General features: G+C 38.8%; 1 pseudogene; it reads right to left on the reverse strand.

Moving 5' to 3' along the window:
* Window positions 1-11,736, reverse strand: part of LOC134385747 (zinc finger CCHC domain-containing protein 17-like) — a 79,208-nt pseudogene extending 67,472 nt beyond the window's left edge.
* Between the last annotated feature and the right edge of the window lie 6,471 nt (window positions 11,737-18,207).

Raw genomic sequence — 18,207 nt, forward strand, 5'->3', positions numbered from 1 at the left:
TAGACGAAGCACCTGCTCTACGATCATATTAGGGAACCTCAACACAACACTCAGCATTGGACAGATCATCTAGGCAACAAATCAACAGAGTAATCATTACTCTTTCAGAAGGAGAGAAGAAAGCTGGGGTTATCAGTGGTGGGAGGGGGGAGGGAGAGAGGGATGGGGAGAGATTGGACAAGGGGCATAAAGTATAAGTACGATTTGTAACAATATATATGCAAGTAATATTGATTTGATTAACCTATGTCAATGTTGAACCCCAAAAATATGTATAATCAATTATGATTCGATAAAAATTAAAAAACAAAAAACGAAAAAAAAAAAAAAACCCAAAGAAATTCAAGAATAATAATAAAAAAAAGAATGGGTGTTAGTCAAGGAAACTCTGCCTACCAATGGACCCCAGGCTAAGTTTCACCAGGATTCTGGTGATTACCCCTTCTCTAAGTGTAGGTCATCGCTAAGAGGACCACATTTTAGTAGACGTATGGTTCCAAAACCATGCCATTTGATAAGGCCAACCTAAATATACAAAACAGTAATGCCCCCCCTTAAAGAATCTTCCCAGGAGAGTTTAGTCATTGAAGTTCTGTCTTGACCAGGAGATGTCAAGTATCTGGTATCAATTCCTGGTATCTTTGATTTTCTTCCTCTTGGGCCTGGTTCTAGTTTGCTTCATTTTATTTTATTTTTTACTTTCTTGGTGGCTGGCCAGTATAGGGACCCGAACCCTTGACCTTGGTGTTATAACACCTTGCTCTAACCAACTGAGCAATCTGGCCAGACTTTAGTTTGCTTCATTTTAATTTGCTCCTTCTTCATAGTGCTAGGCAAGGGTGAACTAATAATAGCTAACATTTATTAGGTGTTGGTGTTTGCTATTGCCAGGCACCCTATAAGGCATTCTTTGTATATCAGTTTGCTTTTCCTTAATTAGAGAAAAGAACCCTCTCAAGTAAATGCTATAATTAGCCCCATTTTACAGGTGAGAGCACAGAGGTTTAGAGAGATAAAGAAACTTGCCTAATATTTATATGGCCAGTAAGTTGTAGAGCCGGATTTTGAACACAGGTAGTCTGATGCTATATCACCGCTTTATGTACTACTCTGTACTGCCTAGGTGCAGCTAGTGATGTCTTACTGATCCTAACTCATTAGCCTCTTATCCAGTGGGGTAAGCTCCAAAGACCATTCAAATTACCTTCTTAAGCCACCAAACACATCATTGTATGAGTGCGAGCTAGTGCTATAACACCCACCAAACTGAGATGGTATCCTGAGACCAAAGAATAAGCAAGCAAATCCATACAGTTTACAAGCAGTTGTTTTATTATTATTGTTGTTGTTGTTGCTATTATTATTATTGATGGGAGGTTACTTACAGGGAATGGATCAGGTGGACTATAGTTACACTTCTTGCTGTTTAACGGAGAAACAAAAAAGATCACTCAAAGCACCATGAATGCAATGAGAAGCCCGAAGGGACTGCACCTCAGCAACTTCTCTGTTAGAAGGAGAAAACTGGGTACAGCCCCAATTCAAAGTTAGCTTCTGTTTTTATTGTAAAGACAAGGAAGTTTCACAAGAAAAATCAGCTGATTCAATCATTTCAAAAGAACACAAAGACATAGGCAACATGACAAAAATTATCCATAGCTGAGTATAGCTTAAACAATAGAAACTATCATTTAAATTAACAACATGACATTCCAAAGTACAATTTGTGAAAAGCTAAGTTGATCAAACTGTGATCATTATCTAATCTAAAATATAACCTCTCCTTAAATGATTTAAGCAAAAGTTGCATTCTTATGATTAAATCTAAGTATAATTGTCTCTAAAGTTGCCATCAATAAACAGCCTGCCCTTAGCATTTTTTCACATTTTTCCCTACAGCAATTCTTTCAACATCTTTTAACAACAATCAGTATGTTAAATAATCAAAGTACATAATCCCATCCCTAAACAGTGATTAGGGTTGATTAGATGGGCCTTTGCCCACTAGCTGTAGGCTTTTGCCTCCTAGGAGAGGACTTTTGTCCCATATATGCATTATCTAAAAACCCTATCTAAAAATCAACTGAGAATCAACATATACTTGATTAGAATTTATTAGATGGGCTTTTGCCCCACTAGCGGTGGGCTCTTGCACCCTAGCTAAGGACTTCTGTCCCATAAGTTTTTTAGCTAAAGAGCCCTGTCTAAAAATCAAATGAGAATCAAGATTTTTAACCCTTTACAGACTACCAGTCAGAATGCTATGCAGCTGCTTTCTCCTCAACCCTAGGGGGGAGGAGTTGAAGTTTATAAGGGACTTAGAGACAAAATTGGAGCTATGCCAAAGAGAGAAAGGCTGCAGAAGTGGAAGATTCCCAGATCCCTTGCAGCCATTTGTAGCTTATCTTTGGGATTGCTAGAGCCATTCTCCTTCTCTTACACAAGCATAGCATTCTGTTCCTTTCTCTTTCTCAGTTGCTAAGTAACCTGTGCAGGAAAAAATTGTAACTATTGAAGCCAGAGCTCTGAAGTCCATGAGTTCTGACCAGCATTCCTATAATTATGAACACAGACACCATATACATCAGGATCAGAGGGCCAAGTTATCCAGATTCAAAACAGGACATGTCTTGATTTGTGACTGGACATATCATGAGTGCTGGCACAATGTCGATGCTCAATAAAACTGATTTATTAAGTGATACATGGATCATACAAGTCACACCATCATAAACCTTTTAATTGAATTATAAAATTTCCCCATGCAATTTTTCCACAAAACAGGGTCTTCTCCAAAAACATAGAATAAGGAATTTCTTTCTAAATTCATTCTCTATGGTTCAGACAATCAGATTATAAACATACAATTTTGGTATCTATCCATTCATTCCATAACTATTTATTGACCAAGGTACAATGTGTCTTGACTTTGTCTCACTAGAGAATGAAACTCATTTTTTTTCTGATGACTATGCATCCTGGCATCTCGTTTGTCTTCCCTCCTTTTATAGATAGGCCTGTCCAGTATTTCCCTCTGGGATGTTCCACACAGGCATGGAGCTTCATCTGTCACTGGTATCCCCAGCAAGCCTTTCTCTCCCAAGCCTAACCTACATTGTACTGCAAGAGGTACCTTGCTATAGATACCATAGTGACTATGATTTTTTAAGTATTCATTATTCATAATAAGATAAAAGGATCATTTTTTATTATAATGAGAATTTGCCTTACAGAGAAATTAATACATAATTATTGCATGATTTTTAAAATTCCATATAAGCCTCCAGAATAACAATTACACTAGATAAAATTTAAAGAACCTGCACTGTATGTTAAGCATGGAGCTAACAAAATTACATTACTATTTCAATTTTATATATGAGGAAAATCATCAATGGTGTGGAAGGACTTTCTTAAGATCCTCAAGAGGTTGGCCAGCTATCTCACTTGGGAGAGTGTGGTGCAGAGAACACCAAGGTCAAGGATTTGGATCCCCATACTGGCCAGCCACAAGCAAATAAACAAACAAAAAACCCCGTATCAAAGAAAAGACCCTCAGCTGGTAAGTGGGAGTCCAAATTTACACTCAGGTCTCTCCATAAAGCCAGCATTCTCTACCGTTGACAGCATCTTTTTAAAGGGCAATTAGTATTTTGTTTATAGATATACCAAAAATACTTAGTAATATCTTCTTTATCTTTGAATGTTTAGGTTGATTCCAATGTTTTAATATTAGAAGGAACACTTCAATAAACATTAAAGTTAAACCTTTTCTATGCAGTAAAAATAGGTTTATAGTTACTTTCAGAGTATGTAAATAATATATGCTTACTGCCTTAGTCCATTCAGGCTGCTATAACAAAATACCTTAGACTGGGTAATTTACAAACAACAGAAAGTTATTGCTCACAGCTCTGGAGACTGGGAAGTCCAAGATCAAGGCACTAGCAGATTTGACATCTCATGAGGGCCTGTTCTTCATAAATGGTGCACCTTTACTGTGTCCTCATATGGCAGAAAGGGCAAAGAAGCTCCCTGAGGCCTCTTTTATGAGGGCACTAATCCCATTCATGAGGGTGGATTTAATCACTTCCCAAAGGCCCCACCTCTTAATACTATCACATTAGGTATTAGATTCCAACACATGAATTTGGAGGGAACACCAACATTCAGACCATAGCACTTACTATTTTAAAAAATCAAGGAATACATACAATCATAAGGGAGGAGGTAAATATCATGTGAAATTTTACCACCCTGTAATAATCACCATTAACATTTTGCTGATCACAATTTTACACCTCTTTTATCCAACCACACATGCAAACCATGTTTAATTTTACATGAATAAAATCTTCTGTCTCTCACTCTTCTACATTTCCTAACTTCCACTCAATGAATGTTATATGTGGAAGTAGATGAGAGGTTCATTATTTATTTTACAAAAATGGGATTGTATTATACATACTTCTCTCCAATTGGCTCTTCTCATTTAAAACTACATCATGGAAATTTCTCCAAGACTACTAGTATCAATCTAATTTTCTCTTTTTAATGACTGCATAATATTCCACTGCATAAATATGCCATGGTTTATCCAATCATTCCCTTATTTTTAAAAATTTTATTTAGTTTTGTTTTTTTTTCCCTACCAAACCAAGAAAGCTTTAATCAACATCCGTATACAAATAACCTTACCTGCTGGTGCCTTTACTTCTATGGAATAGACTTCCTGAAGTTGCAGTCTTGTGTGACTTCCAAACCTAGGCCAGAAGTTGGCAAACTATGGCCCATGGGCCAAATCTTGCCTGCTCCTTTCCCCTCATTTTTGTATGGCCTGTGATCTAAGAATAGATTCTTACATTTTTTTAATGACTGAAAACAATCAAAAGAAGAAAAATATTTTGTTGATGCATGAAAATTTTATGAAATTCAAATTTCAGTGTATATCTGATGAAAAAACAAACTATTTTTCACAGCACACTTTTGTGACCAGATATAGGGGGGATGGGGGTTTCCCCAAACACCAAACAGTTATCTAGTAGACACCAACTAGGTGCTGTATAATTAAATTCAATGCTGACACTATCTTCCTAGAGATACCATCAGATCCTACAGGTTAAGGGCTCAGTCTCACAAGACTGCCCACCCCGCCCCCTGTGCTACTGACTGACTGGCTATAAACTGGCATGCCTACAACCCTCATTTCCAGCTTTGATTAATTTGCTAGAGTTCACAGAACTCAGGGAAACACTTTGCTTATATTTACTGCTTTATTACAAAGGATACAGATGAAGAGACGCATAGACTGATGTATGGGCAAAAGGGCGTGGAGCTTCCATACCCTCCCTAGGTATGCTACCCTCCAGATATCTCCACATGTCCAGCAATCTGGAAAATCTTTGAACCTTATTCTTCAGGTTTTTATGGTGGCTTCATTACTTAGGCATGATTGATTACATGATTGGCTACTGGTGATCAATTCAACCTTCATCCCATCTCTCCTCCCTGGAGATTGTGTTGTGGGGCTGGAAGTCCCAACCTTCTAATCATACCTCGTTCCTCTGGTGACCAGCCCCCATACTAAAGCTATCTAGGGGCCACTAGCCACCAGTCTCATTGGCATACAGAGGACACTCACTCATCACTCTAGAGATTCCAAGAGTTATAGAGGTTGTACACCAGGAGCCAGGGGCAGAGACCAAATATATACTTCTTATATACATATGTATATTCTTATATATATTTCTTATATCACAGTATTGCAGTATAAATAAAATTTTAGTACCAAGGTTAAGGGTTCAGCTGTACCTTACCAGCTGCCAAAATAAAATAAATAATAAAATATATAAAATAAAATAAAATTTTATTGGAACACAGCCGTGCTCATTCACTTCTGTATTGTCTGTAGCTACATTCATGCTACCATGGCAGAGTTGAATCACTGTGCTAGAGGAAGTATGGCCCACAAAGCCTAGAATATTTACTATCTGGTCCTACAAAGAAGAAGTTTGCTGATCCCTGACCTAAGCAATTGATGTACTTCTCTTACTATTAAATGGGCAGGGTAACTATTGAAAAACACATTTATTTTCAGCTCTATTTACAATAGCCAGGCTATGGAACCACCTAAATGTCCGTCAGTGGATGACTGGATAATGAAATTGTGGTGTATATACACAATGGATACTATTCAGCCATAAAAAAGAATGAAATTCTACCATTCATAGCAACATGGATGAGCCTGGAGAAAATTACGCTAAGTGAAACAGCCCTGCTGCAGAAAGAGAAATACCTCATGTGCTCACTCATAAGTGGGAGCTGAATTCATACATTAAAAAATAATATAGAGAGAGAGAGAGAGAAAGAGGAAAACAATAATCACAATAATACGTTGAACTTTTGGAAGGAGAGTACAGAACTCTGGTTACTAGAGGTGGAAAAGGGGAGGGGAAGTAGAGAGGGAAGGGGGGTAATGAGAAATTGGTTAACGGACACAAAGAATGATTACGTATTATAATGATGAATAATCTAACTATCCTGATTTGCCCATTGCACATTGTACACAAGTATTGATAGTCAACTTTGTACCCCACAAATATGCATAATAAATTCTCTTTAAAAAAAAAAACTAAAGGGGCTGGCAGGTTAGCTCAGTTGATTAGAACACAGCCCTATAACACCAGGGTCATGGGTTAGGATCCCCGTACCGGCCAGCCACCAAAAATTAAAAATAATAAATAAATAAACTAAAAAATATATATAAATAAATAAGTAAAAATACATATATTTTAGGGTGGGAGAGGAAAAAAATCAATAGCTAATGAATAGCTATGGAAAGCCATATTGGAAAGATACATATATTGATTATTCCCTCTGTATAAAAATAACTTTCATATTCAGATTTTAACAGTTATCAGCATAGGTATAATATGTGGGGTGATGGGAAGATGTGTGACAGGTTGCAGTTCAGAAAAAAAGAAAGACCTTGGCTTCTCTAACTGTGCAGCTGAGGACAGAACCTTCGCATCAAGCTCAGTTTGTTCCTTCCTCCTTCGTGTCCACCCTATCCACAGTGCCTTTGGCTGCCTGGGAATAGCCAGGCAACCAGCTGCTACTTTGTTTGTTTCAATTTTGTGAAGTTTACTGGAAGCCAAATTTGAAGATTGACCTGGGAAACAGTGTCCCACAGAGTCAGAGAAGTGCTCCCCCAGCTGCTACTTTGAACACCAGGCTAAAATAAGCAGGAGCAGCAGCGAGGCTTACCCAAGAAGGAGCTGTTAAAAAGCATGAGAGAGCAAGCTGACTGAGTTATGACTAATACTTGGCAGTCCAGCAAGAGGACATGGGATTGCAGGTGGATGACCTCAGCCCCGAACAGAAAGACACGCGTGGTAATAAAATAAAGAAAAATGCCAATGGAAAAAAACCACAGCACATATATATTTCTTTTTGGGGGCGGCTGGCCGGTATGTGGATCCAAACCCATGACCTTGGTGTTATAAGGCTGCGCTCTAACCAACTGAGCTAACCAGCCATCCGTACATCTTATTTTTTTTATATAGCTAAACACAGAGAAATAACTGATTTTTTTTTTTCTGTAGGTGTATCTACAGAGCTCCCTATTCTGATTAAAGTTGCCCTTGAAAAGTCAAAGCAATTAATTTAGTGTATTATTGGAAGTTAAGCATTCCAAGAGGTAGGAAAAACGAGAGTACAGGAAAACCAATCAACGGGTCAGAAGGTGTAGCTGTGGGATTTTAACACTTTGTACCCTGTATTTTTTGTTTAAAGGAGAAGCTTACTTGCCCACTGTTCTTAGAAGTAATGCCTTAGACTTCCAAATAGAACAAGTCCCTCCCATTCCCTTTGCCACTACAAGGTCTACCGGTTTCTCTCCAGCCAGCCAGCCACCAAGTGTTGGTGGAGTGGGGCTACTCGGCTAAGCACTGAGCATTCCACAGAGCAAAACGCAACTCCTGCCTTCAGGAAACGTGCAATCGACTGGGGCAAGAGAAACCGTAAGCACAACAAATCCGTACACGCTATAATATTTGAGGCTGACAGAAGCAATGGAAAGAATAAAGCAGGGAGGGGGAGGGTGGTGGCAGTGAAGGGAGAGGCATAATCTTAACTACCGTGGTCAGAAGAGGCCTCTCTGAGAAGGTGGCACAGGAGTGTGAACTCCAAGGCAGTGAGGCTTGAGCATGCGCACCGCAGGGGTGAGACTCCAAGCAGAGGGACCCGCCAGTACAAAGGTTTCGAGGTGAAGTACACATGGCATTGTGAAGGGACCATAAGAGTCCAGAGGGTTAGAAGGAAGCCGGCGGGGAGGAGATACTTAGGAAAGGGGCTGGAGAGTTAAGAGGCTGGTGACTGGATTGGATCGATAGCCTTGTAGCCTTTGGTTTTCACTTTGGGTGAAATTCCTTCCTTTAAAGTGAAGATCTAACATCTAAGATCTGAGATTCACATCTAAGTCCCCATACCTTCTGCCATCCTGTTTTGGCCCTAATCATCCCCACCCTCTCTTGAATATCTCTGTATCATCCTACAGACAGCTCATCAGGGCTGGGATCAGGAAAACGTGCCTCACATGTACATCCAGTAGAGATGTTAAACTAGTTAGGGCTTGTTTGATGTGTCCAATTGTATGGAGAGCACATCAAATAATAAAGTGATGTTAAATATTTTTAGTTATGTTTTTATAGATGTGTTCCAGAAATTGGTATGAAATTCTTAGAAATCTGATAGTCCTGATATTAACACTGGTCAATAACCTTGTCCATTTGTGTCCTTAACCTAAATAACAAAAAAGCTGAGAGTTTAGCTCTTTTAAAACAGACTCCCAAGGAACTTTGTGCAAATTCACAACAGACATTGGATGAATCTATTTGGCTCCTCTGATAAAGATTCAAATTGACCCAAACTAGCCTCTTTGGTTGCACATTGGTGTTTCTTTGGTTGAAGTCAATATTTCTATTTCCATATTTGAGGATGGTTGCCTCACTGTGCCAGCAAAGGTTTTTTAGCCTGTGTGAAAAAATTTCCTGGTTTGTTAGGAGTTTTCCTATTGGTTAGGAATTTTTCTATTAATGAGCATTACTAGTAGCAGCAGCAGCAGCAGCAATAGTAGTAGTATGTGATTCTTTAATTCTAGACTTTGTAATGATTGTTTATCTCCTGGGATTCCAGCTAGTTATATGTTCAAGAGTTATGGGCTCTCCATCTGCATTTATCTGGAAGAGTGGGCCTTCTATACAAAAGATACTTTAGAATTACAGTGGCCCATACTGGCCAGCCAGCAACAACAAAAAAATTACAATGGCCAAATTGAGTTTCCTCTCATATATGAAAACTAGGACTGTCAGCAGCCCTGATTACTTAATCATAATTCTAGTTATTGTCTTGTGTGTGTGTGGCCAGTATAGGGATCAAACCCTGAACCTTGATGTTGTCAGCATCATGCTCTAAGAAAGTGAGCTAACCAACCAGGCCCGGTTTTGTTTTTTGTTTGTTTGGCTTTTGTTTGTTTGTTTGTTTGTTTTTTCTGAAAGGTAAAGGCAGTTTTACTTAGCAAAGAAAGAGGGAATAGTACACTCTGGAGAAGATGGAGTGGGCCAGAGCGAGAGAGAAGAGTGCTCAAGAGCTGTTTTGTTTTGTTTTAAACTTTAAACCAAACACATTTCCATTTAGTGCCAGGAATTTAATCAGAGACCTGAAGTGGAACCAACTGACTCACATAGTAGTAAATACAAAATAGAACAATAATTTTGGCTTCACCTGTCCGGTTCAGTGGTCTGCCAGAATGCCATACACAATCTAAGTCACACTACAAATGATCTTTTCTGGCTTTGGCCACTGGCTGTCACCTCTAGCACAGAACCATGTTAGGGGAGTGGAAAAAGTGAGCACCACTTCATACCCTGTCCTCCCTCCTGCTGCCAGTCTCCCTCTGCCCCCAGGGATGGATGCAGCAAAGATCACCCAGCTGGCCCAGGACAGACCAGCAGGAAGGTGCCAATCACTCTGTTCTCCAACTACAGCCAGATTCATGTCCACAGCAGTAGGTACAGTAAGTAGGCTCTAGCTTGGACTCCTGTATGGGAATCTTACTCTGGCAGTAGCAACTGGAGAGGGTGATAGGACCACCTGCTGAATGAAGGAAGTTGAGTGAATGAATGGGTGAGCTACAGGGAGTATAAGGAAACAACTCAATCAAGCAGCTGCTTTTGACCTCTAACTCCCAAACTTGCCTGCTGCATGAGGGGAAGCTATATCCTGTGGGAGCAAGGTCATTGGGGTGGGAGGCCATATTCTCACTACTAGTCTTTCCAGGAGCCCGGGCTTTGAGGCACAAGGCTCCTGGTTCCTTACTCTCAACCACCCCCTCTACTCTTTCTATTCTCACTCCTGTGCTTCTTCTTGTATGTCCTCTTTTTCTTCTTCTTTGCTGCCTTGCTGTCTTTTGATGTATGCCTTGCCCTCTTGCCTATATCACTCTCAGAGTCTAAGCTGTCAGAGTCAGATGACTTCCCATCTCTGTGTTTTTTTCTTCTTTTCCTTCTCTCTTTTTCTAGAAGAATTCCTTGTGGGGTCAGACTTCTCAAACTCTGCTGACTTTGCCTTTTCCTTCTCCTCTTCCTCATCAAGTATCTGAGAGTATTTGGTCCCACCTGGTTGCATGAAACAATGTTCTGCAAAGTGGCCTTTACAGCCACACTTCTTGCAAGTAGTGTTCAGGACAGTTACAAGGGTTATCTCCTGCCCAGTGTAATCCCAGAAGGACCACCTCCTCCTCTCTTCTTGCTCCACGATAATGTTGGGATAAAGGTTGTGGAGTATACTAACATTTATAAAGCAAATGTATTTCACAGGGCCTAGTTTCCAAAGCCTTGTAGTTTCAGGTTTAACCTAACTTTTTAAAATTACATATAGAAATGTTAACCTTGCAAAGACAGGAAACTTTCCCCAGGCTAAAGTCTCTGTTGTAGATATAGAATTGTAACACAGCAAAATTGCTGGCTCAAAGGGTAGACGTCCTTGGAGCAGGTTAACCTAAAGTTACTCTATTTAGTTAGTACGTTATGTAAACGTACTAAGGAAATTGCTTTAGGGAAAGAAAATGTTTGCTAAGAACAAGCTTTTGTTGGTGGGTCCACTTAACCTTTTGCAAATTGCATTATGGAATGTCACTTTGTTATTTCACTGATGTTACCAGCCTCTATTGTTAAACTATACTTAGCCATAACTCCACCTGTGTTCTTTTTCTATAACTTTTTGGCCTGGAGAATAAATACTGAGACAGAACCCCAGTCCAGGGTTAATTTTCCAAAGGAGGAATGCCTCTCTCTTGAGGGTTCCTGAAATTAACCTTTTCAGGGTGTCTCACTGTTCAGAAGAGATGGGCTTTGAGTAATCCTTTTTGCATCTCCGTCATCCTGTGTAAGGCAAAGCAACAAAGTTCTTTCTCAGTCCCTTGGTTGACAACTTTCATGGACAGAGATACTTTTGTCCTATTATTTTTCATCTCTTGACCCACACTTTGCCTCCAACATCTACTATCTCAGAGGGATTATCCACCTGACAGGATGACATGTGAGTATGATGGACCAGACCTTGCTTCCAACAGCCGGGGATTTTGATAAAGCCTCCAGAGTCTGTCACCATAGCAACCTCTCATTGGAAAATAGTGTAGAGAGCAGGCAAGTTTTCCATGGTCTCTGGCCTTCCTGAATTTATCCTTAATGTTCTATGGCTCCTCCATTTCTCTTCTGCTAAAGTTAATTCAAGTGTCTTGGCATCAGCTCTTAGTCCTCCAGCCACGGCAGTGCACGAAACACCAAACCCAGTCAGTGACTTTCCATCCACAAGACACAGCACACCTCCCAGCCCTAGTTTTGATTTTTCTCTAAAAGCATTTTCAATCAGCTACAGTCCAAAAAGTGTTTCTTCTTTAAGAAGTTTCATGGAAAGGACTTTTACAAGTATAGGTTTTTGATAACTTTAAGATCATAGCATTGGGTTGAGTGGCAATTCCTGGAACTCTTACTGATTGGTACTGATTTGTACAAAGGTACTTCAAAAACTTCATGTGCCAGTACTGGCCAGCCAACAACAATGAAAAAAACTTCATGGAAAGATTCATATTATCTTTCAATTTTATTTTTCCACAATTTTTTTGAAGCACCCTTGTAAAAATAACCTAGCATCAACTAGAATAAGAATTAATTAAATACCAAGGAAAGGCTTTGGCAGGTTTTCATGTAAGTCAGCCAATGCTGAAATTAAGATGTACAATTTGAATGTATTTCTTAAGATTGATACAAGTCAATTCCTCTATGTTGATTTATTTAATAAGCAATACAATGCACATGATTTGTAAAGGAAAACTAATATCTATTGAAAGACTAATGAACTACTCAGTGAAATTCATATCTGATACCAGGCAGCCCTTTATTTTGTCTATGTGGAAGATATGAACAGTGTGTTAACTAGATTTAAAATCAGCATGGTCCCTCTTAAAATTAGAATAAAAAGTATCAAAAAGGTATAAAATGGACTGTAAAAATGCATAATCATGGAATACGATTATATTTTGATGGTTTGTGTTTCCATGTTTCTCAACATTAGTATTTTTATATTAAGAAATATATTTTTTAATAGTATTTTCACTTTGTATATGCTGTATAGTCATAAGTATATAAAAATATTTATCAATAACAAAAGAAAAAAGATTGGACTTCAGTATACCAGAACCTTAGTGTGTCTTTACATCATGAGACTATAAGTCATTTTGCTTTTCTTGAACTATGTTGTGTTTTCCAATTTTCTATAGTAAGACATTTGACCTTCATAAATAAAAATCTTTTTAAAAATTAAAAAATAAAACAAAATAAACCCCAAAAAGTGATATCTGAAAGAATATAAATTCAATATTAAATGCGGACTCGCAGAGTGCCTGGACGGCTGCCTGGTCCTGCCTGAGTCCTTGAAGCTTCCATTGTTGAGAGTCTTGCACCTCACAACTCATCATGGAATAGGAAAAATGATCTAAACTCTGAGCAAATATTGATGGGATGATTGCTCTGAAATTGCTAATATTGTTTATGGCAATGTTTAGTTTGTCAAATCCATAACCATGGGAGGACAATCAAAACTTACAGTATATTTCTGCCACCTGATGGACCATTTGAACATTTACAAAGTGATTTTATTCAGTTGCCACCTTCAATGGGATTTAAATACCTTCTAATAGTATTTGCTCATATGAGGAAGGAAGGCAATGTTATAACAGTGTTTAAAAGATTATTGGGGAAAAAAAATTTTTAAAGGGCATTCCTGGAGAGATCTCCAACAACAGAGGAACCCATTTTATTGGACAAATTATAAAACAATTAAACAAGGTGTTACAAACACAACAGCCTTGTCATTTTCCCTATCATCTTCAGTCTTTTGGAAAAATTAAAAGGAGAAATAGCACTGTGAAATTGAAATTGGCAAGGTCAATTGGATTGCCTTAGCCAAGGGTACTCTCATTAGCTTTAATGGATAAAATAGTTATTGGAAGGCCTATGTCTTTAAGAATGGAATCTCATATTTCTCCTGTTTTCCTAAAACCTGATATGACTAAATGGTTCAAGGCTTTGCTGTATTGTGCCAGGATGTATTTTCACCAGATGAAGGAAGCTCTTCATGATCTACCATCTGATGATAACCAGATCTTTTATGATCTAGAACCTAGAGATTGGGTCTTTTGGAAATGACATCAGAGAACTTCCACATTTGAACCCCACTGAAAAAGACCATACCAGGTTCTTTTCACCTGAAAGCTAAAATATGGACCCAAAATTCAAGCTCCAGGGCCTTGAACTTTGGGTCCTCATTTTACAACTTAAAAGGCCCAGATTTTTTGGAACCTTCTACCTGTTGGAGACTTTAAGGTAAAAGCTGTCCAAGGGAAGGTTTTTTCCCCCAGAAGTAGATGACAGCTCAGATGTGACAACCCAAGATGTCAGAACAAGATCCCTCATCTTAATGAAACTCTTGTTCCTCTTGCCTTTTGTGTTTGACAGCATAATGTTGTCTAGACGTCTGGAACCACTTGTTCTCCCTGTTTTAATTTAACCTTATTAAGAGGTGCTAAAGCTGGTCCGTTAGCTCAGTTGGTTGAAACATGGTGCTGATGACACCAGGGTCTGGCGTTCAATCCCTATATTGCCAGCCACACACACACACACAAAAGGTGCTAGATTACTTACTAACTGAACAGGGAGGAGTTTGTGCAGTGTAATGCCTTTGTTGCACATGGATACATTGAATATTGTAGGACTCAGTTGTGGAGGATACCAACATTAATAAAGCAAATGTATTTCACAAGGCCTAACTTTTTAGAATTGCACATAGAAATGTTGAGCTTGGGAAAGACAGAAAACTTTCCCCAGGCTAAAGTCTCTGTTGTAGATAAAGAATTGTAACACAGCAAAAATGCTGGCTCTAAGGGCAGATGTCCTTGGTGCAGCTAAACCTTATGATGGGAAAGTACAATGATTATCTCATTGTTCTTTTTGCAACCACCTATGTTCCTTTTCTGTAACTTTCTTGCCTGGAGAATAAAAACAGAGAGAAAACCTGATTCAGGGCTATTCCTGGGATCTTTCTTCTCTTGAAAGAATTATTCCTGGAGGTAACCGTTTTGGGCCTCTCACTGCTCTGGAGAAATGGGCTTTGAGTAATCCTTTGTGTCTGCATCACCCTGGAAGAGAGGTGACACTCAGTTACAAAAAACTAACAAAACAAGGTGTTTTGTTCGTGAGGACTCTGGTATACTATAAATTCTTGTTATTATCCTCCTGATAGTCATAATAGTAGTCTCCCTGGTGCACTGTATTCTCTTAAAAGGTCTTAAAAGACCATGTGCCACCATCTGCTGAATGCTAACTGGTCTCTCTTCAGCTGGAGTGATGAGAATTCAAAGGAATGTGTGATCATTAAGATACTATAATCTATGAATGACATGTTGAGACTTGTAATACAGGAGGATGGTGACCGAGGGTAACATAAATACTTTAAGTTTTGGTCACACTCTAATGTAGGTGACAGTCTGGTCAAAGTGGGGTGGGGGGAAATATATTTAATAAAATTTGTGGGAGGTCATTGATTTGGTCTAGGCTCCTGTACTAAGCCTAATAGACCAAAGTAATAGGAAGTTTAACTACAGTAGTTCAGTTTTAGTCAGTTGTAGGAGACTGTAGTTCAGCTTTAGCTAACTGTAGGAGACTCTGTAACCAATTAATCAATTAAGCTGTAACCTGTTGTCTCTACACTGCACTTGTTTCCTATAAATGCTGTCAGATCATGCTACTAGTTGGAGTTCTCTGAACTTGCTCTGGTTCAGAGGGCTGCCTGATTTGCAAATGGTTTTTGTTTGCTTTATTTTGTTTTGCTTTGCTTTTTTTGTTTTGTTTTGTTTTTGCTCAAATATACTCAGTTAAAACTTAAAGTTGTTTGTTTAATCCTCTCCTTCCCCAAGTACATGCTCTGTATGTGGAACCAGAAAGATCTCCTCACTGTCCCCTAAATGATCCACCTAGCAAACCATTGTTTGCTACCTGCTTTTATATTGTTGCTCTTCTCTCTAAAACTTCCCTACACTTCTCTCCACATATCCAAATTCCAGCATCCCTGCAAGGTCATTCTCCTTTTCTGATTCCACTGGCCTATAATGGCCTCTTTTTTTCTGAACTCCTACTGCATATGTCAATAGTACTTCACTGAGTTCTGAATTCTAGTGTGTCTTTGTTTTTCTCTCCTTTATATGTTATATGTGCACATATTATGTTTTAAATGAGATTCCTTATCCTCTGTAAATCTTAGAATACTTAGTCCAGAAGTGATCACATAGTGAAAGCTTGATACTCATGAACTGACTAATTCTATCTACAATCATTATATCTACTCTTAAAATCAAGCTTCAAATAGTCAAATGGGACTTACAACATACCCTCTGAATTTGGGGGCTGGACTATCATTTTGATTGGATACACAGATTATCTGTGCTTTCATGCCTCCTTTACTCTGTGACTAAAGTAATCCTCACTTATCCTCACAGGGATATGTTCCAGGTCCTCCGGTGGATGCTTGAAACCACAAAGAGTACTGAACCCTAGGCAAGGAATGCCAAGGTCACCTTTTCACTTGAAGGAAGCACACTGTGGCTTCTCTTTGGCATAAATGAATTGCCAGCATCACTACTCTTGCGCTTTGGGATATGAAGCACTGTGATGACACCAGGATGGATAATCTGATAACCCGATGGCTACGAAGTTACTAATGGGTGGTTAGTGCCTACAGTGTGGATACGCTGGACATAGGGTTGATGCACCTCCCAGGCAGGACAGAGCTGGACAGTGCGAGATTTCATCATACTCCCTACCTTTTCCTGATTCACCAATTTACAACATGAAACTATGGAAAAAAAAAAATAACACATTCCCTTAGGCTAAACAGAGACCCATTTGACCACTTTGAGTTCATGGAAAAGGACAAAGGAACACATTTATTAAAAAATCCCACTTAAGAGACAAGTAGTCTGCTAGAAAATTTACATAAGGTAGAAATGTTATTTCTGTCAGATGAGGAGACAGAGGTTCAGAAAAGTTCAGTAACTCATCTGAGAATAAGTGGTGGAAGTGAAATTAAATACTCAGGTGGTAACTGTGAAAGGAATTTAAAGAGAGGTTTAACCTCACTGATGGAATTTAGGTAGCTTAACCTCACTGGTGGGACTCAGGTAAACACGCTGTCTTCCCGCACTTGCCCCGTCTTTTTGTCTACACTACCTTCCCTCCTCACCCTCACTCCTGTCAAACTTTCTGATATTCATGCTACATTATGACTAAGAGGATTTAATGAGACAGTGCACAAAGCTCAGATCACAGAGTCTGACATATGACACCCACTCCACAAGTGTTGTTTTCTTCCTCTTCTATCTCCCAACCTCCACATTTCTCTTTAAATTGAATGGCTATTTTAAATCCATAACTAAATTATAATTCATATTATGGTTTATCAAATTATTACATTTAAGGTAGAAAGTCAGAAGGGCAAGTATTTAAATGTGTGATCTACAGAGTACCTAACCTAGGACCTGGTATTTGTGGTAGGTGCTGAGAAAACACTTGTTTAGCTATATTGGCATTAGAAAAATTTCTCTAGATTTAAATGTAACATAATCAGGTTCCACATTTGATAGAATCATGGTGCCCTTGTGCTCAACTCCTCTCAGTAGTTCTCCATTGCTTAATACAGTTTATGTTAATGGCTTGGCCTCCCAAAGCGACTGTGGCCTTCTTATCCTTCCAGCTGATCACCTGCACTCGTATCCATTTCTGCCCCCAGAAGAAGGGTTTGAAGATCTAAGACAAAATTACAATACATTTAGTTTAAAGATCTTAATTGGCTTCATTGCAATTCTTCAGAATCAGTCAACATTTCATTCCATAAAATAGAATAGTGAAGCAGAGGAGGTTGGCTTTACAGACAGAAAAAGGGCTGAAAAAAGCAGAAGTCAAGAACAAAAGCAGATTGGTCATTTCAAATTATTTCCCTTGGGGTTGGCCAATGTATTAGTTTGTTTCTGTTGCTTATAACAAGATAACTGGAACTGGCTAATTTATTTATTTTTCTTTATAAATCACATTTTATTGTTGAAATAGATGAGTATGGCATTTCCTTAAAAAACAAACAAACAAAAAAAAAAAAGCAAAATTTATAGTTTAAAAAAAAAAAAAATTTTAGGGCCGGCCTGTGGCTCACTCAGGAGAGTGTGGTGCTGATAACACCAAGGCCACAGGTTCGGATCCTATATAGGGATGGCCAGTTTAGCTCACTGGCTGAGCTTGGTGCAGACAACACCAAGCCAAGGGGTGAGATCCCCTTACTGGTCATCTTTAAAAAAAAAAAAAAAAAAATTTATTATTACCCAATATAAATATTTTTTGTTGGTCCTTTACCAATTTCTCCCTGACGTTCCCCTTCCCCTCCCCTTTTCCCAACTCTGGTGCCCTCAGTTCTGTTCTCTCCTTTTGAGAGTTCAAGTGATTATTGTAATTGTTGTATCTTTGGAACTGGCTAATTTATAAAAAAATGGAATATTTATTGCTTACAGTTTCAGAGGCTGGGAAGTCCAAAGGCCAGAGAACATAT

Source organism: Cynocephalus volans, chromosome 9 (assembly GCF_027409185.1).
Source record: "Cynocephalus volans isolate mCynVol1 chromosome 9, mCynVol1.pri, whole genome shotgun sequence".
NCBI classification, from domain to species: domain Eukaryota; kingdom Metazoa; phylum Chordata; class Mammalia; order Dermoptera; family Cynocephalidae; genus Cynocephalus; species Cynocephalus volans.